At 51.4% G+C, this 27,696-nt stretch overlaps 1 protein-coding gene across 1 annotated transcript in view; it reads right to left on the bottom strand.

Moving 5' to 3' along the window:
* Positions 1–23,671, bottom strand: part of LOC148453820 (dystrobrevin beta-like) — a 33,320-nt gene extending 9,649 nt beyond the window's left edge. Inside the window, exon 1 of the mRNA XM_088461647.1 lies at positions 23,554–23,671. The gene's annotated coding sequence lies outside the window, so the exon portion shown is untranslated. The remainder of the gene's footprint in view (positions 1–23,553) is intronic.
* Between the last annotated feature and the right edge of the window lie 4,025 nt (positions 23,672–27,696).

The raw sequence follows: 27,696 nt of genomic DNA, 5'->3' as shown, positions 1-27,696 counted from the left end.
ACAGCCGACCCAGATCCGGGTAAAGGCAGGGCCCCTGAGACAACAGGTCCCGACGCTGAGGAAGAAGGTACGGAGCGTCGATGGAGCGGCTCCTGAGATCGGAGTACCAAGGACGTCTGGGCCACGCCGGAGCTACCAGCACGAGCATGCCGCCGTCCTGCTTGAATTTCCGCAGAACCCGAGGAAGCAGGGATATCAGAGGAAACAGATACGCCTGGTGAAACGTCCATTTCACCGACAGCGCGTCCACCAGACTTGCGCCTGCGTCTCTTGTCCTTGACCCGTAAACGGGCAACTTGTGATTGTGACGGGAGGCCATCAAGTCCAGCTCCGGCAGTCCCCACCTGTCCACGAGTAGCTGAAACACCTCTGGGTGAAGCGATCATTCCCCGGGATGCACGTCGTGACGGCTGAGGAAGTCCGCCTCCCAAATGAGGACTCCGGGGATGAAGACCGCCGAGATCGCTGGAATGTGACCCTCCGCCCAAGTCAGGATACGAGACACCTCCGACATCGCTGCCTGACTGCGAGTTCCGCCTTGGTGGTTGATATACGCCACCGTGGTGGCGTTGTCGGACTGCACCTGTACCGCCCTTCCGTGAAGAGCGGGGCCGGACGACTGCTGGGCCCTGTATACTGCCCGCAGTTCCAGGATGTTGATGGGGAGAAGTGCTTCTTCCGCTGACCAACGACCCTGAAGCGACCAAGAGCCGGTCACTGCCCCCCAACCCCGGAAACTGGCATCCGTCGTGAGCAGGACCCAGTCCGGGATCCAAAATGGGCGCCCCTCGACCAGATGAGCTGTCTGAAGCCACCAAGCCAAAGATTGCCGAACGTCCGGAGACAACACCAGCACCTGAGAGCGGATCCGGTGAGGTAACCCGTTCCATTCTGACAGAATCAGCCCCTGCAGGGGCCGGGAATGGAACTGGGCAAATTCCACCATGTCGAATGTCGACACCATGGACCCCAGAACTCTCATAGCCGAATGGACCGACAGGCGGCTGCGTATCCGCAGCTGTAGGGAGGCGACCTTCTCCGGAGTCAGGAAGATCCTTTGCTGACGCGAATCCAGCAGGGCTCCCAAATGAACCATCCGCTGTGATGGAATCAGGGAGGACTTTTTCCAATTTACCAACCACCCGTGTGCTTGCAGGCAAGCGATCGTCAGATGGAGATGTTGAAGCAGTACCTCCGGGGAGCTCGCCAGCAACAGGAGGTCGTCCAGATACGGCAGCAGCCGTACATTCTGGTTCCGAAGATGTGCGGCCATGACCGCCATAATCTTCATGAACACCCTCGGTGCCGTGGAGAGACCAAAGGGTAGCGCCCGGAACTGATAGTGGTGTTGAAGGATAGCGAACCTCAGATACCGCTGGTGTGAAGATGCTATCGGAACATGGAGGTAGGCGTCCTGGATGTCCAGGGACACCATGTAATCCCCCGGTTCCATCGCCAGAATGATGGAACGTAACGTTTCCATCCTGAACTTGGGAACTCTGAGGAATTTGTTCAGAGACTTCAAGTTGAGGATAGGGCGATGAGAACCATTGGGTTTCTGCACCAGAAACAGAGACGAATAATACCCCGTCCCTCGTTGTGATAGAGGAACGGGAACAATGACCCCTGCTTTCAGCAAGGACTCTATAGCCTCCTGAACCTGTAACGCCTTGGTCTTGTCCTGAGAAGGACTTGTGCAGAAAAACTGGTGGGGTGGTCTGTGCCGAAAAGACAGGGCGTACCCCTGGGAGACCACTTCTCGAACCCAGGCATCCGTGGTGGTATTGTGCCAGCACTGGGCAAATAGAAGAAGTCGGCCTCCCACTCTGAGGTTCCCCAGAGGGAGGCCCGTCCCATCAGGCCGCAGGTTTATCTTCCTGCTTGGAAGAAGGGCGCCGAGCACTCCAGGCTTGCTTCTTGGGTTTAGAGGCAGTCTTACTCGCAGACTGTCTCGGGAAGGACTGACCTTTCGCCTTACCCTGAACCCGAAAGGAACGAAAAGCCGAACTCCGAACCTTAGCAGGCAGTGCCGCCGAAGGGAGGAAGGCCGACTTGGCTTTAGCCAGGGTGTCCACTATTTTGTCCAAGTCCGGACCAAATAGTAATTCCCCATTGAAAGGTAAGGCCTCCAGACCTTTCTTTGAATCAGAGTCCGCTCTCCAGGACTGCAACCATAAGGATCGGCGGGCAGACACCGCTGCAGCCGATACCCGCGAGGTCAGCAGACTAGCATCTAAAGAAGCTTCTCCAATGTAAGAAGCAGCGTCCCTCATTTGTCCCAACAACGCCCGCTGGACATCCGGAGCGTCGTCCGGGAAGGTATCTTCCAATGCATTGGCCCACCCCTCAATGGCCTTGGCCACCCAGGAGATGGCCATGGACGGTCGGGCCACCGCCCCGGAGAGGGAGTAAATAGACTTTAAGCAAGTCTCAACTTTCCTGTCCGTGGGATCCTTCAGCGAGGATATCGACGTAATGGTAAGGTGGCGCCCCGAGTTAAACGGGTGACATGGGAATCCACCGCCGGTGGAGTTTCCCATTTTTTACAATGTGCCTCAGGGAAGGAGTAATTAGAAGCCAACCGCTTCTGAGGAAGGAATCTCTTACTGGGCGCCTGCCAAGCTACAGCCATATGATCCGTCAACTGATCCGACAGGGGAAACACCGCAGAAGCCACCTTAGTTTTTTTGAAACTAGGAAACTTCGACTTAGCAACCGGTGCCTCATCCTCTATAAGAAGAATAGCTCGCACCGCCCTAACTAGTGCTCGCACATTAATGGACGACTTGGTATCCATTTCCTGGACCGAGGCGTCAGAGTCAGTGTCATCAGGGACCTCCCCATCATCTGAGGAACCCTCTGAGTCCGATACCTGAGCAGCCCGTGTCATGAGTGGGCGTTTTGAAATCCTAGAAGGCATGTCAGTCTGCAACATTGACTGAAAAGCCGAGGAAGCGGCCGCCAAATTTTGCACGGAGTTGGAGAGCACATCCACCCATGGTGGAGGAGTCGCCATAGGGGCCTGAAAAGGTACCACAGGCTGCTGCGGCACAGGGGAAGCCTGTATATACATAGGCAACCCCGCATAGGGACCTACTGATTGAGACCCAGGAGGACTCCGCAATAACTGCGGGACACCCGGGGAATGGGGGATGGTCGGCTGGAGCAACGCCCTAGTAGGGAGAGCAGTCGGGACCGACAGACGGTCCGCAATAGACACCAGCACTTGAGAAAACATCGCCCACGGTGGTTCCTGCGCCAGAGAAGGTCTGGATGGGCCAGGAGCCACCTGGCATCGACTACACAGGCCATCCTGTGACAAATCCTCCCTATCTACTCCTGCAGAACAGCGTACGCAGGAGGCCAACACCGGAGCCACTGAGTGCTCAACCTCCTCGTCTGACATGACAGAATATATTATATAGTCAAAAAATATATCTGGCAACAGGGCAGAAGAAAACGCACTCACCGGTGTGCTAAACAACAGCCCACAATACGGCACTGTGTAGCACACAACTGTATGTGACGGACCTCACAAATACGTGATTTATATAGGTGAGGTCTGCAGAAACGCCCTTCCCCCGCACACCTGTAGGGCTTGTAGGAGAAGTAAAGGGATAGGTATAAGCTGACAGTAAGCGGAAAATAAGCACAGACAGGCAGCACTAGCAAAAGTCACATACCATGCAGGAAGATATACTCACTGCACCTTTCCACTACAATCAACCTGCCCAGGTTCAGTGTCTGGGAGGGCTATAGTGCTGTGTACGCTGTCCTTAATCAGGGGAGAGGTACACAGGGGGACCGGTCCGCGTGCTCCCTGAAGATCTGCGCTGCCACTTGTAGAAAATGGCCCCCAGAGACCTCAGAGGAGTGGCCGTGTAACTGCAGCTCAGCGACGCCAGACTCCGTGCTGAAAGGCGCGCTGAGCTGAGGGGAGGAGCCGCTGACAGGGAAGGCTTCCTCCCCTGGCTAGCATATTAACCCCAGGGCTTGCCGGCATCCCGCTTGCCATATATCCCTGGTGGTCTAGTGGTCCCACGGGTTATTCCTCCTCAGAGGGGGAGCCCGCCGCCACCGCTAGCGGCCCCCGGTCTGTCCCCTAGGACCGGGGGCAAAGGACTGCATGTGCAGGCAATCGGCGACTCGCGGTTTACCTTGTCCCCGGCAGCAGTCCAGGGAGGGACCCAGAGTCCGGCTAGTACGGACTCTGGCCTCCCGCCGCGATCCCCAGTGCAGTACTGGCGTCGCGGCGCCAGCGGGGAAGGAGAGCGGCAGCGTGGGCGTCTGCATAGACAGCCCGTCGCTGCCACACTAGAGCCTCTGTTTTAAAATAAAAATCTAACAGGCTTTTTTTTTTTTTTAAATAAAAATAGAAAGCTTTTGGGGGCTGCTCCTGCAGCCCCCCTGCGCAGGTGACCCGACTCCGGCCGGGCACCAACTCAAACTGAGGTGCTGTGGCCGGGGGCGGGGTATAGAGGAGGACGGACCCAAGCCCTGGAGTGATTTTGGCTCTATCAGACTAGTGATGTCAGTGGGGCCGGCTTCTGACGGTAGGCGTTCCCTTGGGAACGCCTCCGTCTGGCAGGCACGCCCCGGCACGCCCACCAAAGGGGGCGTGCTGTCAATCAACATCGACAGCACGCCCCCTTTGATCAGACACAACGAGCGAAGGAAAATCCTTTGCTCGTCGCGTCTGGCGCATGCGCACGACGGAGCTCCCTCCGTCGTGCGCATGCGCAGTGCACACCATCGACCCACTTGCGAGCGGACAGCCGCTTGCGAGTGGGTCTGAATGAGGCCCAATGTCCCAGTCTGGCTGTATACTGATAAAAATCGGATCTGTTTAACAGATGAGGCTGCGACCATCTCTGCCCGTCGCCTGATATGAGGCTGCGACCATCGCTGCCTGTCGCCTGATATGAGGCTGAGACCATCGCTGCCTGTCGCCTGATACGAGGCTGAGACCATCGCTGCCTGTCGCCTGATACGAGGCTGCGACCATCGCTGCCTGTCGCCTGATACGAGGCTGCGACCATCTCTGCCTGTCGCCTAATATGAGGCTGAGACCATCGCTGCCTGTCGCCTGATATGAGGCTGCGACCATCGCTGCCTGTCGCCTGATACGAGGCTGAGACCGTCACTACCTGTTGCCTGATACGAGGCTGAGACTATCACTACCTGTTGTCTGATACGAGGCTGAGACCATAGCTGCCTGTCGCCTGATACGAGGCGGAGACCATCGCTGCCTGTCGCCTGATATGAGGTTACTGACCCATGTGTGATGAGTGTGTGGGAATGTGTGAGAATACTCCTCTCCCTGATATAAGGACAGATAGAAGGACTGGTTGGAGACACTCCTCTCCATGATATAAGGACAGATAGAAGGACTGGTTGGAGAACACTCCTCTCTCTGATATAAGGACAGATAGAAGTACTGGTTGGAGAACACTCCTCTCCATGATATAAGGACAGATAGAAGGACTGGTTGGGGAACACTCCTCTCCATGATATAAGGACAGATAGAAGGACTGGTTGGGGAACACTCCTCTCCATGATATGACAGATAGAAGGACTGGTTGGGGAACACTCCTCTCCATGATATAAGGACAGATAGAAGGACTGGTTGGAGAATACTCCTCTGCCTGGTATAAGGACAGATAGAAGGACTGGTTGGAGAACACTCCTCTCAATGATATAAGGACAAATAGAAGGACTGGTTGGAGAACACTCTCTCCCTGATATAAGAACAGATAGAAGGACTGGTTGGAGAACACTCCTCTCCATGATATAAGGACAGATAGAAGGACTGGTTGGAGAATACTCCTCTCACTGATACAAGAACTGGTTGGAGGACACTCCTCTCCTTGATATAGGGACTGGTTGGAGGACACTCCTCTCCCTGACAGAAGGAATGGTTGGAGGACACTCCTCTCCCTGATAGAAGGACTGGTTGGAGGACACTCCTCTCCCTGATAAAATGACTGGTTGGAGGACACTCCTCTCCCTGATAGAAGGACTGGTTGGAGGACACTCCTCTCCCTGATAGAAGGGCTGTTTGGAGGACACTCCTCTCCCTGATAGAAGGGCTGGTTGGAGGACACTCCTCTCCCTGATAGAAGGGCTGGTTGGAGGACGCTCCTTTCCCTGATGTAAGACTGGTTGGAGGACGCTTCTCTCCCTAATATAAAGACTGGTTGGAGGACACTCCTCTCCCTGATATAAGGACTGGTTGGAGGACGCGCCTCTCCCTGATATAAGGACTGGTTGGAGGACGCGCCTCTCCCTGATATAAGGACTGGTTGGAGGACGCGCCTCTCCCTGATATAAGGACTGGTTGGAGGTCACTCCTCTCCCTGATATAAGGACTGGTTGGACACACCTCTCCCTGATATAAGGACTGGTTGGAGGACACTCCTCTCCCTGATATAAGGACTGGTTGGACACTCCTCTCCCTGATATAAGCACTGGTTGGAGGACACTCATCTCCCTGATATTAGGACTGGTTGGACACACCTCTCCCTGATATAAGGGCTGGTTGGAGGACGCTCCTCTCCCTGATATAAGGACGTAGGGAAAGGAATGACCTAAGAAAGACCCGCTATGTGCTGTAAGGAGAGACTGGCTGGACAACGGTCACGATTGTGGTGATGGCACGCATGAAGAAAACAAAACGTATTTTAAGTGCATTATTTAAAAGCTAAAAATGATTGGACATGAATCATTCAGAGGAATATATAAAGCAAAAATGAACAGCATTTGTCTTATTAAAATGATTTGTCATGTTCCTGCCAGATTGCATCTCACATTACACAGCTACAGATTGAGTTCATTTACATCAATGTCTAACTAACATTACAATGAAATAAGTGATAGCAGTGAAAGGGCGCCACCTGGTGAGCAGAATACAGCAATACACACCACACACAGGTCTGGCATGCAGCTTCCCACCTTATTACCTTTCACTTTTTATTTATGATCAGTTTCACCCCAGAAGCCAGAGCTGCTCTTCCAATGTAAGGTGACAATGAGAGTGACATGATAAAAGGCTATGTGACGTGGTTGTGCCAGTGTAACCCCATGCACACAATCTGATCATTAGCTGCACCCTCAGTGCCTCCTGCAGAGCCAGCACTTCCCAGGAGCGTCTGGCAGGACATGAAAGAAGTTGTTCCTTGAAGTTTGAGGTGTCTGGTTTCATGGAAAGAGACAGAGTTCATTCATTAAACAGCGTCCAGGTGTGGCATCTTCTCAGGCACAGGGTAACGAGCTATGCCAACACGGGTAACTCGCGTGAAACAAAAATACCTCAAGTCTTTATTAAACTTGGATACTAGGGGGTCTATTTACTAAACAGTGCTAGGAGACAGAGTGAAAAGTGATAAGAAAGTGATAAGGTGCCAGCCAATCAGCTCCCAACTGTCATCTCACAGGCTGTGTTTGAAAAATGACAGTTGGGAGCTGATTGGCTGGTACCTTATCACTTTCTGATCACTTTTCACTCTGTCTGCTTAGTAAATAGACCCCTAGGTCTGTCTTCTAGATCAGATACTGAATGAAACCTCTCCTATAGTTCCACCTATCCGATCGTGCAGAGCAGATTCCTGGGGCCTGGTTTAGTGCAGACTGTAGAGGTGCCTGGTCTGTGTACAAGCATGCATGGGTGTAGCCGGGCCAAAAGCAGCCATGTACGGTAATATGAAGGTCAGCAAACTCAGGCAGTAAAAAACAAGGGGCCTGATTCAGATCCACTCGTAAGCGGCAGCTTGTTCGCTCCGAGCGATGTTTGCCAAACTGCACATGCGTACAGATCGTTATACGCATGCGCGACCCAGTTAGTGCGGCCGAAATTCATGTGCTCGCAAAATAGCGAATGCCTGATAATTTGAGTGACAGGTTGAGGCGTATGTGGGTGGTAACAGGGGAAGGTGCTTGAAATGGGGAGTGGAGATCCGATAGCAGGCGTGCTTAATGGTCAAAACGGGCGTTTTATGGGTGTGCATATTTAAAACAGCAGCGTCATTGACCACTAAAGACTGTAGCTGTATACGGTCTATACTTCCCTTTAATAGTGTCTCTATCACACGCCCCTCCCTAATGACTGTACCTGTATACGGTCTATACTTCCCTTTATCAGTGTCTCTACCACACGCCCCTCCCTAATGACTGTAGCGTTATACGGTCTATACTTCCCTTTATCAGTGTCTCTATCACACGCCCCGCCCTAATGACTGTAGCTGTATACGGTCTCTATACTTCCCTTTATCAGTGTCTCTATCACACGCCCCTCCCTAATGACTGTAGCTGTATACGGTCTATACTTCCCTTTATCAGTGTCTCTATCACATGCCCCTCCCTAATGACTGTAGCTGTATACGGTCTATACTTCCCTTTATCAGTGTCTCTATCACACGCCCCTCCCTAATCCAATCATAACAACACGGCACAGATCCATCCAATCATAACACGGCACAGATCCATCCATTCATAACACGGCACAGATCCATCCAATCATAACAACACAGCACAGATCCATCCAATCATAACACGGCACAGATCCATCCAATCATAACAACACGGCACAGATCCATCCAATCATAACACGGCACAGATCCATCCAATCAAAACAACACGGCACAGATCCATCCAATCATAACAACACGGCACAGATCCATCCAATCATAACACGGCACAGATCCATCCAATCATAACAACATGGCATAGATCCATCCAATCATAACAACACGGCACAGATCCATCCATTCATAACACAGCACAGATCCATCCAATAACAACAACACGGCACAGATCCATCCAATCATAACACGGCACAGATCCATCCAATCATAACACGGCACAGATCCATCCAATCATAACAACACAGCACAGATCCATCCAATCATAACAACACGGCACAGATCCATCCAATCATAACAACACAACACAGATCCATCCAATCATAATACGGCACAGATCCATCCAATCATAACACGGCACAGATCCGTCCAATCATAACAACACGGCACAGATCCATCCAATCATAACAACACGGCACAGATCCATCCAAACATAACACGGCACAGATCCATCCAATCATAACAACACGGCACAGATCCATCCAATCATAACAACACGGCACAGATCCATCCAATCACAACAACACGGCACAGATCCATCCAATCATAACACGGCACAGATCCATCCATTCATAACACGGCACAGATCCATCCAATCATAACAACACAGCACAGATCCATCCAATCATAACACGGAACAGATCCATCCAATCATAACAACACGGCACAGATCCATCCAATCATAACATGGCACAGATCCATCCAATCAAAACAACACGGCACAGATCCATCCAATCATAACAACACGGCACAGATCCATCCAATCATAACATGGCACAGATCCATCCAATCAAAACAACATGGCACAGATCCATCCAATCATAACAACACGGCACAGATCCATCCATTCATAACAGAGCACAGATCCATCCAATAACAACAACACGGCACAGATCCATCCAATCATAACACGGCACAGATCCATCCAATCATAACATGGCACAGATCCATCCAATCATAACAACACGGCACAGATCCATCCAATCATAACAACACGGCACAGATCCATCCAATCATAACAACACGGCACAGATCCATCCAATCATAACACGGCACAGATCCATCCAATCATAACACGGCACAGAACCATCCAATCATAACAACACGACACAGATCCATCCAATCATAACAACACGGCACAGATCCATCCAATCATAACACGGCACAGATCCATCCATTCATAACACGGCACAGATCCATCCAATCATAACAACACGGCACAGATCCATCCAATCATAACAACACGGCCAGAACTGCTCGCAAAATTGTGGTAGCAAAAACCAACCACAAGAATAGCGAGCAGTTCATACCCTGGTCGATGTACTCGATTAATCTAATAAATAGCGGACATGACGTAGGATGCGAGCGGCCAGGGGGCGTTTTTATCAAATAAACGAGCACATGTTTTGTTCGCTCGTTCAGACATGGAGGTGGCAACAGACCGCAAGGAGCGTACGGTTCATTTGAATAGCCACCCCCTTTTTCTGAACGAGCGAGCGCTAATTGCGAGCGGCTCTGAATGAGGGCCTAGGTTCTATATATTAAAATAAATCCCCAGGAAAAAAAAACGCAGAATGCTACGCATTTGTTATGTCCCCTCCAGCCCCGGTGGTATAAACGCACAGTCACTCCGTCACCTGGGTTATCTTATTGTATATAGGAGGGACCGTGCAGGCAGCCACCCTCACATGACTCAGCATGGGAAGGAGATGACCATCAGCCCTCTCAGCCTCAGGTTAATTAATTAATACCAGGTATAATTTTATTTCATGCTGCACAGTACACCAAAGCGAGTCTGTCACCTAAACACAGAGGAGGCCGCCATGTTATAGTCTGAGCCAATATTGGTGAGAATTCTGTAGGAATTAATACCAGTGAGATATATGGGGCACCCAGTAACCTCCGTCACACCGTCCCCAGCATGGACAGGAAACGGACTGATGGTGGTGGGGGGCACAGAGGGGATGGGGGCATGTATGGAATAGGTGTAGTATGACTGACACTGAGGAAGAGGCACAATTTGTAGCCATCCAGAATAATTACAAATAAGTGATAAGTTGGAGAACAATAGAACAACAACACAAGATCCCCAATCCCATCACACGCCCCTCCCTAATGACTGTAGCTGTATACGGTCTATACTTCCCTTTATTAGTATCTCTATCACACGCCCCACCCTAATGACTATAGCTGTATACGGTCTATACTTCCCTTTATCAGTGTCTCTATCACACACCCCTCCCTAATGACTGTAGCTGTATACGGTCTATACTTCCCTTTATCAGTGTCTCTATCACACATACCTCCCTAATTACTGTAGCTGTATACGGTCTCTATACTTCCCTTTATCAGTGTCTCTATCACACACCCCTCCCTAATGACTGTAGCTGTATACGGTCTCTATACTTCCCTTTATCAATGTCTCTATCACACACCCCTCCCTTATGACTGTAGCTGTATACGGTCTATACTTCCTTTATCAGTGTCTCTATCACACGCCCCTCCCTAATGACTGTAGCTGTATACGGTCTACACTTCCCTTTATCAGTGTCTCTATCAGACGCCCCTCCCTAATGAGTGTAGCTGTATACGGTCTATACTTCCCTTTATCAGTGTCTCTATCACATGCCCCTCCCTAATGTCTGCACCTGTACACGGTCTCTATACTTCCCTTTATTAGTGTCTCTATCACACGCCCCTCCCTAAGGACTGTAGCTGTATACGGTCTCTATACTTCCCTTTATCAGTGTCTCTATCACACGCCCCTCCCTAATGACTGTAGCTGTATACGGTCTATACTTCCCTTTATCAGTTTCTCTATCACACGCTCCTCCCTAATGACTGTCCCTTTATCAGTGTCTCTATCACACGCCCCTCCCTAATGACTGTAGCTGTATACGGTCTATACTTCCCTTTATTAGTGTCTCTATAACTTGCCCCTCCCTAATGACTGTAGCTGTATACGGTCTATACTTCCCTTTAATAGTGTCTCTATCACACGCCCCTCCCTAATGACTGTACCTGTATACGGTCTATACTTCCCTTTATCAGTGTCTCTACCACACGCCCCTCCCTAATGACTGTAGCGTTATACGGTCTATACTTCCCTTTATCAGTGTCTCTATCACACGCCCCGCCCTAATGACTGTAGCTGTATACGGTCTCTATACTTCCCTTTATCAGTGTCTCTATCACACGCCCCTCCCTAATGACTGTAGCTGTATACGGTCTATACTTCCCTTTATCAGTGTCTCTATCACATGCCCCTCCCTAATGACTGTAGCTGTATACGGTCTATACTTCCCTTTATCAGTGTCTCTATCACACGCCCCTCCCTAATCCAATCATAACAACACGGCACAGATCCATCCAATCATAACACGGCACAGATCCATCCATTCATAACACGGCACAGATCCATCCAATCATAACAACACAGCACAGATCCATCCAATCATAACACGGCACAGATCCATCCAATCATAACAACACGGCACAGATCCATCCAATCATAACACGGCACAGATCCATCCAATCAAAACAACACGGCACAGATCCATCCAATCATAACAACACGGCACAGATCCATCCAATCATAACACGGCACAGATCCATCCAATCATAACAACATGGCATAGATCCATCCAATCATAACAACACGGCACAGATCCATCCATTCATAACACAGCACAGATCCATCCAATAACAACAACACGGCACAGATCCATCCAATCATAACACGGCACAGATCCATCCAATCATAACACGGCACAGATCCATCCAATCATAACAACACAGCACAGATCCATCCAATCATAACAACACGACACAGATCCATCCAATCATAACAACACGGCACAGATCCATCCAATCATAACAACACAACACAGATCCATCCAATCATAATACGGCACAGATCCATCCAATCATAACACGGCACAGATCCGTCCAATCATAACAACACGGCACAGATCCATCCAATCATAACAACACGGCACAGATCCATCCAAACATAACACGGCACAGATCCATCCAATCATAACAACACGGCACAGATCCATCCAATCATAACAACACGGCACAGATCCATCCAATCACAACAACACGGCACAGATCCATCCAATCATAACACGGCACAGATCCATCCATTCATAACACGGCACAGATCCATCCAATCATAACAACACAGCACAGATCCATCCAATCATAACACGGAACAGATCCATCCAATCATAACAACACGGCACAGATCCATCCAATCATAACATGGCACAGATCCATCCAATCAAAACAACACGGCACAGATCCATCCAATCATAACAACACGGCACAGATCCATCCAATCATAACATGGCACAGATCCATCCAATCAAAACAACATGGCACAGATCCATCCAATCATAACAACACGGCACAGATCCATCCATTCATAACAGAGCACAGATCCATCCAATAACAACAACACGGCACAGATCCATCCAATCATAACACGGCACAGATCCATCCAATCATAACATGGCACAGATCCATCCAATCATAACAACACGGCACAGATCCATCCAATCATAACAACACGGCACAGATCCATCCAATCATAACAACACGGCACAGATCCATCCAATCATAACACGGCACAGATCCATCCAATCATAACACGGCACAGAACCATCCAATCATAACAACACGACACAGATCCATCCAATCATAACAACACGGCACAGATCCATCCAATCATAACACGGCACAGATCCATCCATTCATAACACGGCACAGATCCATCCAATCATAACAACACGGCACAGATCCATCCAATCATAACAACACGGCACAGATCCATCCAATCATATCAACACGGCACAGATCCATCCAATCATATCAACACGGCACAGATCCATCCAATCATAACAACACGGCACAGATCCATCCAATCATAACAACACGGCACAGATCCATCCAATCATAACAACACGGCACAGATCCATCCAATCATAACATGGCACAGATCCATCCAATCAAAACAACACGGCACAGATCCATCCAATCATAACAACACGGCACAGATCCATCCATTCATAACAGAGCACAGATCCATCCAATAACAACAACACGGCACAGATCCATCCAATCATAACACGGCACAGATCCATCCAATCATAACATGGCACAGATCCATCCAATCATAACAACACGGCACAGATCCATCCAATCATAACAACACGGCACAGATCCATCCAATCATAACAACACGGCACAGATCCATCCAATCATAACACGGCACAGATCCATCCAATCATAACACGGCACAGAACCATCCAATCATAACAACACGACACAGATCCATCCAATCATAACAACACGGCACAGATCCATCCAATCATAACACGGCACAGATCCATCCATTCATAACACGGCACAGATCCATCCAATCATAAAAACACGGCACAGATCCATCCAATCATAACAACACGGCACAGATCCATCCAATCATATCAACACGGCACAGATCCATCCAATCATAACAACACGGCACAGATCCATCCAATCATAACAACACGGCACAGATCCATCCAATCATAACAACACGGCACAGATCCATCCAATCATAACAACACGGCACAGATCCATCCAATCATAACAACATGGCACAGATCCATCCAATCATAACACGGCACAGATCCATCCAATCATAACAACACGGCTCAGATCCATCCAATCATAACAACACGGCACAGATCCATCCAATCATAACAACACGGCACAGATCCATCCAATCATAACAACACGGCTCAGATCCATCTAATCATAACAACACGGCACAGATCCATCCAATCATAACAACACGGCACAGATCCATCCAATCATAACAACACGGCACAGATCCATCCAATCATAACAACACAGCACAGATCCATTCAATCATAACAACACGGCACAGATCCATCCAATCATAACACGGCACAGATCCATCCAATCATAACACGGCACAGATCCATCCAATCATAACACAGCACAGATCCATCCAATCATAACACGGCACAGATCCATCCAATCATAACACAGCACAGATCCATCCAATCATAACACAGCACAGATCCATCCAATCATAACAACACGGCACAGATCCATCCAATCATAACAACACAACACAGATCCATCCAATCATAATACGGCACAGATCCATCCAATCATAACACGGCACAGATCCGTCCAATCATAACAACACGGCACAGATCCATCCAATCATAACAACACGGCACAGATCCATCCAATCATAACAACACGGCACAGATCCATCCAATCATAACACGGCACAGATCCATCCAATCATAACAACACGGCACAGATCCATCCAATCAAAACACGGCACAGATCCATCCAATCACAACAACACGGCACAGATCCATCCAATCATAACACGGCACAGATCCATCCATTCATAACACGGCACAGATCCATCCAATCATAACAACACAGCACAGATCCATCCAATCATAACACGGAACAGATCCATCCAATCATAACAACACGGCACAGATCCATCCAATCATAACATGGCACAGATCCATCCAATCAAAACAACACGGCACAGATCCATCCAATCATAACAACACGGCACAGATCCATCCAATCATAACATGGCACAGATCCATCCAATCAAAACAACATGGCACAGATCCATCCAATCATAACAACACGGCACAGATCCATCCATTCATAACAGAGCACAGATCCATCCAATAACAACAACACGGCACAGATCCATCCAATCATAACACGGCACAGATCCATCCAATCATAACATGGCACAGATCCATCCAATCATAACAACACGGCACAGATCCATCCAATCATAACAACACGGCACAGATCCATCCAATCATAACAACACGGCACAGATCCATCCAATCATAACAACACGGCACAGATCCATCCAATCATAACACGGCACAGATCCATCCAGTCATAACACGGCACAGATCCATCCAATCATAACAACACGGCACAGATCCATCCAATCATAACAACACGGCACAGATCCATCCAATCATATCAACACGGCACAGATCCATCCAATCATATCAACACGGCACAGATCCATCCAATCATAACAACACGGCACAGATCCATCCAATCATAACACGGCACAGATCCATCCAATCATAACAACACGGCACAGATCCATCCAATCATAACAACATGGTACAGATCCATCCAATCATAACAACATGGCACAGATCCATCCAATCATAACACGGCACAGATCCATCCAATCATAACAACACGGCTCAGATCCATCCAATCATAACAACACGGCACAGATCCATCCAATCATAACAACACGGCACAGATCCATCCAATCATAACAACACGGCTCAGATCCATCCAATCATAACAACACGGCACAGATCCATCCAATCATAACAACACGGCACAGATCCATCCAATCATAACACGGCACAGATCCATCCAATCATAACAACACAGCACAGATCCATCCAATCATAACAACACGGCACAGATCCATTCAATCATAACAACACGGCACAGATCCATCCAATCATAACACGGCACAGATCCATCCAATCATAACACGGCACAGATCCATCCAATCATAACACGGCACAGATCCATCCAATCATAACACGGCACAGATCCATCCAATCATAACACAGCACAGATCCATCCAATCATAACATAGCACAGATCCAGCCAATCATAACAACACGGCACAGATCCATCCAATCATAACACGGCACAGATCCATCCAATCATGACACGGCACAGATCCATCCAATCATAACACGGCACAGATCCATCCAATCATAACACGGCATAGATCCATCCAATCATAACACAGCACAGATCCATCCAATCATAACACAGCACAGATCCAGCCAATCATAACAACACGGCACAGATCCATCCAATCATAACACGGCATAGATCCATCCAATCATAACAACACAGCAGTATATAGATAGCTACAGTATGTATATATGCAACTTATATCACCGAAAATAAATATATACAGATGTGTCCTTTTAAACCGTGGCTTCAGCTGCACTAAATAGCCCCTCTCTGTACGCCCGAACCGTGCGACTAGGACACGCCGAGCACTTTTCTTTTTTTGCGCAAAATTTGCAAGTTATTCACATAAACAACCGGTAGCGACATAACTGCATTGCTAGCGTACACTAATCAATGGGGTGTGCGACGTTTGTACATCTGTGTGACTGAGGGCACGATTCATAGGCGGACGCAACCTGAACACAATACCGATGTTGGCAGGGTTGAGCGATTATTTGCTACTGCGCAAAAAAAAATACTGAAAACCCCTATGGCGCCTGTATACCACTGAGTGTACGCTGTTACACACGGGATCACTGGCTTTAGGAACAGAAAGTTAAAACCATGCGTGTTCCTGGGCGATGACCCTGAAATATGCGCAAAAATAAAGTCTGTCTCATGGGCGTGTTGTGGGAGTGTCTGTGAGCGCGGCAGAGCCACGGACGCCATGTTTATACAGAGTTGAGAAGGAGACACCGCGCCTGTCATTGGCTGGTGCAAGGGCGGCTGGCTCTCTCCATGGTGCGCCGATTGTGGATTGTTCAGAACAGGCGGAGTTGCTCCGTCCACAGGCAGAGAAAGTTGGCGTCTCAGGGCCGCACTCTCCGGATAGCGCTAATGCACAAGGGGAAGGCTGAAACGAGCGTTTTCATATTACCACTTCCCGGAGCCTGAATCTGTATAAGAAGTGCTACGACGCAGCGGACGCGACGTTACCTCACGCCAAATTCCACAGCGCTCCCTCTGTGACTGTACCTGTGTAAATACAATTCCTGAGCGGTTAGTGTCGCCGCTTAGCGTCTCTGGTACGCGGTGAGCGGTATTTCGCTGCGTCTGCGACGCAACCAAGATTCAAAACGACATGTAATATACAATACGCTCCTCGCCTCAATCTGCCAGCATCCCACGGGGGCTGCGGTATCGGAGATATCCGCTGTGGTCCCACTTTCATACATGGGGGTGATACTAAATATTTGCGGTTAACCCCCCCCCCACTAATAAGCCACTAATAATTAATGGTAAGTAGGCCCCATAGTAACATTACCCAATGTGTATACAATGTAATATCATACTGAGGCCCTGATGCAGGGATGGACGCTAATGCGCAATGCCGCTGTGGTTTCGTACGCAGCGCAGCTGCAAAAACATGCTAATGGTTCCAAAGATCACCCGGGCGTAATGACGTCCTCCGCTGCCTTCTCACATGCGTACGACGTCGCTTACCTGCGTAAATATCGCAACACTGACGCACATCGAGCGCCCAACTTGCCCTTGCGGCCGGTCTGACCAGCTGACTCGCCTCCTGACACGCAGAGGGCTCTCATGCTACGCAGGAAATCGCAAGGGCTAATTTATGCGTGCCCATGTACCGGCGTCCTAACCGTCAGACGCGCCTGCGTCTTCCTGACCACCTCCCGTTACCACCCCGAAACTACCTGTCACTCACACTGTAAGTGGATCCTCTGTGCATCCGTAATCGCGGTGCGATCGCTGCGCAGGCGCCGTGTGATTTATACGGACGTGCAGTGGCAAATAATCGCTTGATCTGCGCCGTAATCACCATTATGTCCATCTCTGAATCAGGCCCTGAAACACCGTATGCAAATGATAGAAGTGTTATTAATGAATGCAAATATCAGCCAAGTACTGTGATTGGATGGGCGCTACGTTATATAATAGCAGCCACATTAATGATCTATATACAGCAGGAGGGACAGAAGTGGCTGCCGATCGCCAGAGTCGTCATCAGTATGTTACACCCACCAGAGAAACGCCTGCTGTCACCCACGTGGCTCCCCTGAGGTCTGTACGAGGGGGATGAGGCCCTTACTGTACGCCGCCAAGGCTCGCACGTTTCCCTCTTTCTCTAAGCGTTAGATGCATCTGAGTCCGTTTATGGGGCCTGAGATTTACGCTATGATGTTTTTGCAAATGGAGCGATTTTTTGCCATTGCGCATACATCTGAGTCACGGTACAAGACCGTAGTCACACGCGGCGAGTCTGCATTCGCAGTGTGGGTGACATACACACTGGACGATGTGTACCCAGCGCGATGTCGCTAGTGACGGTACCCGATGCCGGCAGTGATGAAACGACGGTGGGGGCCATGCTGCATAGTGACATACACACTGGACGATGTGTACCCAGTGCGATGTCGCTAGTGACGGTACCCGATGCCGGCAGCGATGGAACAATGGCGGGGGCCATGCTGCATAGTGACATTGGAGCTCATTCAGACCTGATCACAAATTGCGGCCGTTCGCTGGCAAAAGGGGCTGGATATTTAAATGAAGCGCTCGCATTGCGTCGTGTATGGGCACCCTTTATGTCTTTGCGAGCTATGGCAAAGTGCGCTCGCAAGTGTATAAAGACGCCCCCTTGCCACTCGCAGTACACGTCATCTCCAGGAACTGTAGGATTAATCGGGAACATGGAGAGCCATCGGAGCTGCTCGCAGCCCTTGAGGTTGTCTTTCCCCACCGCAAGCACAGCGATCAGTGCGGCCTGACATACAGGCAGGTGACGTGTACCATGACGCTACTTTGCTAATTATGCACGCCCTTTACACGGCGTTTTGACGGCCTGACACGCCTGCGTTTGCACATCCACTCCCCCGTTCACATGCACCTTCTCCTGTTACCACCCATCACTCAAAGCAGCGACCTGATAGTGGCTTACGAGCAACCAAAATTACATCGCAAAGACTGGCTTGCGCACGCGCACTGGGAATTATACGCATGCTCAGACGGCGGAAAATCGCTCAGATCGAGCGCAACTTAGCGACAGGGTATGAATCAGGTCCATAGTGCATACATACTGGACGATGGCAGCAGCGATGGAACGACGGCGGGGGCCATGCTGCATAGTGACGATATGAACGATTTGTCATTACAATGCATCAGTATCGGCCAAATCGTTCATAAAATCATCTAGTGTGTACCCAGCTGTACTCGGGGAGTTGGCGTTTGCCTGATCTGCGTCCGATGCTGCGTTTGCGCGTATAGTTGCGAACAGCTGCGAGGGCTCTTGTGGGCGTCTCAATACAAGTCCCGACCGCTGTTGCATTAGCATATATTAACAGCTGCGGCAGCATTAGTGCACATCTCTGAATTAGGCCCATGTTACAGAAATGCATATTAAATCCCCACGCACACCTCCATCTGCACACCGCCCTCTGTGCACCTCCATCTGCACACCGCCCTCTGAACACCGCACTCTGCACACCTCCCTCTGCACACCGCCCTCTGCACACCTCCCTCTGCACACCGCCCTCTGCACACCTCCCTCTGTACACCGCACACCTCCATCTGCACACCGCCCTCCGCACACCGCCCTCTGCACATCTCCCTCTGCACACCGCCCTCTGCACACCGCCCTCTGCACACCTCCATCTGCACACCTCCATCTGTACACCGCACACCTCCATCTGCACACCGCCCTCTGCACACCTCCCTCTGCACACCGCCCTCTGCACACCGCCCTCTGCACATCTCCCTCTGCACACCGCCCTCTGCACACCGCCCTCTGCACACCTCCATCTGCACACCTCCATCTGTACACCGCACACCTCCATCTGCACACCGCCCTCTGCACACCTCCCTCTGCACACCGCCCTCTGCACACCGCCCTCTGCACATCTCCATCTGCACACCGCCCTCTGCACACCTCCCTCTGCACACCGCCTCTGCACACCGCCCTCTGCACACCTCCCTCTGCACACCTCCCTCTGCACACCGCCTCTGCACACCGCCCTCTGCACACCGCCCTCTGCACACCTCCATCTGCACACCGCCCTCTGCACACTGCACGCCGCCCTCTGCACACCGCCCTCTGCACACCTCCCTCTGCACACCGCCCTCTGCACACCGCCCTCTGCACACCTCCATCTGCACACCTCCATCTGTACACCGTACACCTCCATCTGCACACCGCCCTCTGCACACCTCCCTCTGCACACCTCCCTCTGCACACTGCCCTATGCACACCTCCATCTGCACACCTACATCTGCACACCACCATCTGTACACCGCCCTCTGCACACCGCCCTCTGCACACTGCCCTCTTCACACCTCCATCTGCACACCGCCCTCTGCACACCGCCCTCTGCACACCTCCATCTGCACACCACCCTCTGCACACCGCCATCTCTACGCCCTCTGCACGCGTCCATCTGCACACCTCCCTCTGCACACCTCCATCTGTACACCGCACACCTCCATCTGCACACCGCCCTCTGCACACCGTCCTCTGCACACCGCCCTCTGCACACCGCCTTCTGCACACCGCCCTCTGCACACCGCCCTCTGCACACCGCCCTCTGCCCTCTGCACACCGCCCTCTGCACACTGCACGCCGCCCTCTGCACACCTCCATCTGCACACCGCCCTCTGCACACCGCCCTCTGCACACCGCCCACTGTACATCACCCTCTGCACACCTCCCTCTGCACACCGCCCTCTGCACACCTCCATCTGTACACCGCACACCGCCATCTGCACACCTCCCTCTGCACACCACCCTCTGCACGCCGCCCTCTGCACACCTCCATCTGTACACCGCACACCTCCATCTGCACACCGCCCTCTGCACACCGCCCTCTGCACACCTCCCTCTGCACACCGCCCTCTGCACACCGCCATCTGTACGCCCTCTGCACGCGTCCATCTGCACACAGCCCTCTGCACACCGCCCTCTGCACACCACCCTCTGCACACCACCCTCTGCACATCGCCCTCTGCACATCGCCCTCTGCACACCGCCCTCTGCACACCGCCATCTGTACGCCCTCTGCACGCGTCCATCTGCACACAGCCCTCTGCACACCGCCCTCTGCACACCACCCTCTGCACACCACCCTCTGCACACCACCCTCTGCACATCTCCCTCTGCACACCTCCCTCTGCACACCGCCCTCTGCACACCACCCTCTGCACATCTCCCTCTGCACACCGCCCTCTGCACACCTCCCTCTGCACACCGCCCTCTGCACACCTCACTCTGCACACCCCCCTCTGCACACCTCCCTCTGCACACCGCCCTCTGCACACCTCCCTCTGCACACCGCACTCTGCACACCTCCATCTTCATACCTCCATCTGCACACCGCCTCTGCACACCGCCCTCTGCACACCGCCCTCTGCACACCGCCCTCTGCACACCTCCCTCTGCACACCACCCTCTGCACATCTCCCTCTGCACATCTCCCTCTGCACATCTCCCTCTGCACACCTCCCTCTGCACACCACCCTCTGCACACCACCCTCTGCACATCTCCCTCTGCACACCGCCCTCTGCACACCTCCCTCTGCACACCGCCCTCTGCACACCTCCCTCTGCACACCGCACTCTGCACACCTCCATCTTCATACCTCCATCTGCACACCACCTCTGCACACCGCCCTCTGCACACCTCCCTCTGCACACCACCCTCTGCACACAGCCCTCTGCACACCTCCCTCTGCACACCGCCCTCTGCACACCGCCCTCTGCACACCGCCCTCTGCACACCGCCCTCCGCACACCGCCCTCTGCACACCGCCCTCTGCACACCGCCCACTGCACACCTCCATCTGCACACCGCCCTCTGCACACCGCCCTCTACACACCGCCCTCTGCACACCTCCATCTGTACACCGCACACCTCCATCTGCACACCGCCCTCTGCACACCTCCCTCTGCACACCGCCCTCTGCCCTCCGCCCTCTGCACACCTCCATCTGTACACCGCACACCTCCATCTGCACACCGCCCTCTGCACACCGCCATCTGCACACCTCCCTCTGCACACCGCCCTCTGCACACCGCCATCTGTACGCCCTCTGCACGCGTCCATCTGCACACCTCCCTCTGCACACAGCCCTCTGCACACCGCCCGCTGCACACCGCCCTCTGCACATCTCCCTCTGCACACCGTCCTCTGCACACCGCCCTCTGCACACCGCCCTCTGCACACCGCCCTCTGCACACCTCACTCTGCACACCGCCCTCTGCACACCTCCCTCTGCACACCGCCCTCTGCACACCTCCCTCTGCACACCGCACTCTGCACACCGCACTCTGCACACCTCCATCTTCATACCTCCATCTGCACACCGCCTCTGCACACCGCCCTCTGCACACCTCCCTCTGCACACCGCCCTCTGCACACCGCCCTCTGCACACCTCCCTCTGCACACTGCCCTCTGCACACCTACATCTGCACACCTCCCTCTGCACACCGCCCTCTGCACACCGCACACCTCCATCTTCATACCTCCATCTGCACACCGCCTCTGCACACCGCCCTCTGCACATCTCCCTCTGCACACCGCCCTCGGCACACCTCCCTCTGCACACCGCCCTCTGCACACCTCCCTCTGCACACTGCCCTCTGCACACCTCCCTCTGCACACCTCCCTCTGCACACCGCACTCTGCACACCTCCATCTTCATACCTCCATCTGCACACCGCCTCTGCACACCGCCCTCTGCACACCTCCCTCTGCAAGTGCTGTTATGTTACTTGCTGTGCTGACATTTTTATTTGCATGTTTTTAATTTAACATATCTAAGCACAAGATGTTTTGTGTGTGTATATATATATAGATATATATATATATATATATATATATACACATATACATACACATATACATACACATATACATAACATACATACAACAAACAAAAGCCTCTGGTGCTTAGCTATATTAAATTAAGAGCATGCAAATGTAAGTGTCAGCACAGCAAGTAATATAACAGCACTTACCCACATGTAGGTGTATGATTATATTATATATATATACACACACACACTGTATATAATACATAAATTAGGCACTCCCTCCCTACAACAGAGCCCAAACTTACCTGGACACTCGGCCATCTCCGTGACTCTGGGAGCCCCCTCAGCGCAGAGTGATGTGCGGTACCGCCTGTCACTGGTGGATGCACCGGCAGCTGCCAGAGAGGAGGAGGAGAGTCTCGGTGGCAGTTAATACATGGAGCCGTCCGCAAGCCAATCACAGCAACTCGCGGAACGGCAGCCAGCCAATCAGCAGCAGCCGCTGCTGATTGGCTGGCTGCTGTTCCACGAGCTGTGATTGGCTCGCGGAACTGCAGCCAATCAGCAGCGGCTGCTGCTGATTGGCTAACTGCCGTTCCGCGAGTTGCTGTGATTGGCTTGCGGACGGCTCCATGTATTAAATACCAGCCAGTGACTTTTCTCCTTTGGCTGCCCCCGATGCCTTCCAGCAGTGATGTGCGGTACCGCCCATCACTGCATTCCACAACGTCACCCTTCCGCTCCCCGGGCCCCCTCTCTCTGCGGGCCCGGGACTGGAGTCCCCGCAGCCCCCCCCCCCCCCTGATGGCGGCCCTGCCCACAGCTGTGCCACACACACCAATCCCATAATGACAGACGTGGGTCTGGACAGTGTATGTGATGAGTGAGCCCCCATCACTCACAGACCCCCCTCTACCAGCCTGGTCCATAAATCCTCATCACTGGCATCATGGTACAATACTATCACTACATGATTCCATCATCAGTCCCCACAATGAGGAACAGGGGGTTACAGCTACAATTCCGCTGGCTCAGAGCTGTAATCTCAGTAATAATGGAAATGTGAGGAGAATGTAGATGACTGATAGAGGGAAAGTAATGAGAAAGGCAGAGGAGGCGCAGAAACAGGACTGGCTGAGGGGAAATGGAAGCGTGCGTTCCCAGGCATCTACGCCAGCTTTATACATGAGAGAGGGTCGGGCCCTGTACCTGGCTTTATTGATACACTGACCATAGAACCGGAAGAATATTCATCCCAAGTAACAATAAACCCCTGGAAAGTACATTCCTCACATTCTCTCTTTTGCTGTCTGTATAAAGTACAAAGTCCCGCCCGGATGGCGGCGCTGACCCCGTTTCATGCTACAATACTTTCCTGTGTTCTTCATAACAGACAAGTTTAGATCTAACAAGTAAACTGAGAAGAACATCAGTAAGACACAGACCCAGGTTATCACTGAGCTTTATATACCCCAAGGAATGAGCATTACTGCCGCTTGTATATTTTATGTGGGCCCCAGAGCGCCATTTTTTCACTATTATCATTTTTATTCACACATGGGTCATTGTCAGTCACCTGCTGGTGAAATGGGAGCACTGGGAGGAGCACTAGGAAGAGCACTGGGAGGAGCACTAGGAAGAGCACTGGGAGGAGCACTAGGAAGCACTGGGATGAGCTCTGGGAGGAGCACTAGGAAGAGCACTGGGAGGAGCAGTGGAAGGAGCACTAGGAAGAGCACTAGGAAGAGCACCGGGAGGAGCAGTGGAAGGAGCACTAGGAAGAGCACTGGGAGGAGCACTAGGAAGAGCACTGGGAGGAGCACAGGGAGGAGCAGTGGAAGGAGCACTAGGAAGAGCACTGGGAGGAGCACTAGGAAGAGCACTGGGAGGAGCAGTGGAAGGAGCACTAGGAAGAGCACTGGGAGGAGCACTAGGAAGAGCACTGGGAGGAGCACTGGGAGGAGCAGTGGAAGGAGAACTAGGAAGAGCACTGGGAGGAGCACTAGGAAGAGCACTGGGAGGAGCACTAGTAAGAGCACTGGGAGGAGCAGTGGAAGGAGCACTAGGAAGAGCACTGGGAGGAGCACTAGGAAGAGCACTGGGAGGAGCACTAGGAAGAGCACTGGGAGGAGCACTAGGAAGCAGTGGGAGGAGCACTAGGAAGAGCAGTGGGAGGAGCACTAGGAAGCAGTGGGAGGAGCACTAGGAGGAGCGCTGAGCAAAAAAGTTCCCGTTTTTTATTGTTATACCAGTGCCAATATACCTATGACTACCAGAGCACACTGGTGCTTGTAGAACTATAAGCATCAGCATGCCCACGCGTCCAGGGCCTGCAGAATCCTGTTGCACCACATAGGAAAATATAAATTAACAGTACAATAAAAAGTCCTTTTAGTCGCCATTCTCCAATGTATTAGTTTCCTAAGTCCCAATTTATGTACAGTACTTCTTTCCTCATCTTCTCCAGGTAAAGCCATGGTCACACATGAGAAGCCATGTCAGATAACCAACCCACAGCGGCATCGCTCTGATTACCCACAGCGGCATCGCCCTGATTACCCACAGCGGCATCGCCCTGATTACCCACAGCGGCATCGTTCTGATTACCCACAGCGGCATCGCCCGGATTACCCACAGCGGCATCGTTCTGATTACCCACAGCGGCATCGTTCTGATTACCCACAGCGGCATTGCCCTGATTACCCACAGCGGCATCATTCTGATTACCCACAGCGGCATCGTTCTTATTACCAACAGCGGCATCGTTCTGATTACCCACAGTGGCATCGCTCTGATTACCCACTGCGGCATTGCCCTCATTACCCACAGCGGCGTCGCTCTGATTACCCACAGCAACATCGCCCTGATTACCCACAGCGGCATCGCACTGATTACCCACAGCGGCATCGCCCTGATTACCCACAGCGGCATCGTTCTGATTACCCACAGCGGCATCGCTCTGATTACCCACAGCGGCATCGCCCGGATTACCCACAGCGGCATCGTTGTGATTACCCACAGCGTCATCGTTCTGATTACCCATAGCGGCATCGCCCGGATTTCCCACAGCGGCATCGTTCTGATTACCCACAGCGGCATTGTTCTGATTACCCACAGCGGCATCGCCCAGATTACCCACAGCGGCATCGTTCTGATTACCCACAGCGGCATCGTTCTGATTACCCACAGCGGCATCGTTCTGATTACCCACTGCGGCATTGCCCTGATTACCCTGATTACCCACAGCGGCGTCGCCCTGATTACCCACAGCGACATCGCCCTGATTACCCACAGTGGCATCGCCCTGATTAATGAGAGCGCCGCTCTGATTGTCGCACACAACCCACTTGAGGGGTCTCAAGGCCTGATTCACTACGGAGCGCAATTCTGCTTATATGCAGTTGCTAATATCAGCGGGGATATGTAAATGTTTCCATTCGCAATGTGATCGCAGCTTGACATAAGGATGCTCACTTCCCCATACTCACATCCGTATACATGGGCAACATAGAGTAATAATCACTAACATCAGACCCATACCAGGGGCAATGCAGGATTCTTACATGGTGGTTTCCACACACACACAAATATATACTGTGTATATATATATATATATATATATATATATATATATAAAACATACACACACATATATATATATACACACACACACATATATATATATATATATATACACACACACACACACACACACACGTCACACATACCTTACACACACACACACACATATATAAATATATACTGTATAATACATACACATACAAGTCACACATACCTTACACACACACACACACACCTACTGTATGTCACATATACCTTACACACACACACCTACTGTATGTCACACATACATTACACACACACATACATGTCACACATACCTTACACACACACACACCTACTATATGTCACACATACATTACACACACACATACATTACACACACACACCTACTGTATGTCACACACATACATTACACACACACCTACTGTATGTCACACATACATTACACACACTTACCTTGCAGCAGCTGTGGGTTGTAGACCTGATAAGGATGGGACCTAGAAGGCTGGCACATGTCATTAGACCTCTCCCCCTAGCGACAAAATGCTGCGATTCGCGAGTCAATCGGGAGGGTGCGGAGCCAAATGGTGCAATTCTAATGGAATCACGTCATATTGCCTCCGCCTCCTCCCAATTGACTCGCAAATCGCGGCATTTTTCCGCAAGGAGCAGGGCTTAAGAAGATGGTGCCTGCTCTCCAGTCTGTCAGGGAGGGTTTCTGGGTACTCAGAAACCCCCCCTGCGTGCGCTAGAGTATACGCACACTTGCACAAGCCCTGACCTTACTCAAGACTTGCTGACAGCCACGCACGCTATGAAGCCTCGGGCAGTGGAAGGCATCGCAAGTGGATAATTTATGCACG

Source organism: Taudactylus pleione, unplaced genomic scaffold (genome assembly GCF_031769625.1).
Source record: "Taudactylus pleione unplaced genomic scaffold, aTauple2 ptg001085l, whole genome shotgun sequence".
NCBI classification, from domain to species: Eukaryota; Metazoa; Chordata; class Amphibia; order Anura; family Myobatrachidae; genus Taudactylus; species Taudactylus pleione.
Note: the sequence above shows the minus strand (reverse complement) of the source record. Positions and strands in the feature narration are given on the sequence as shown.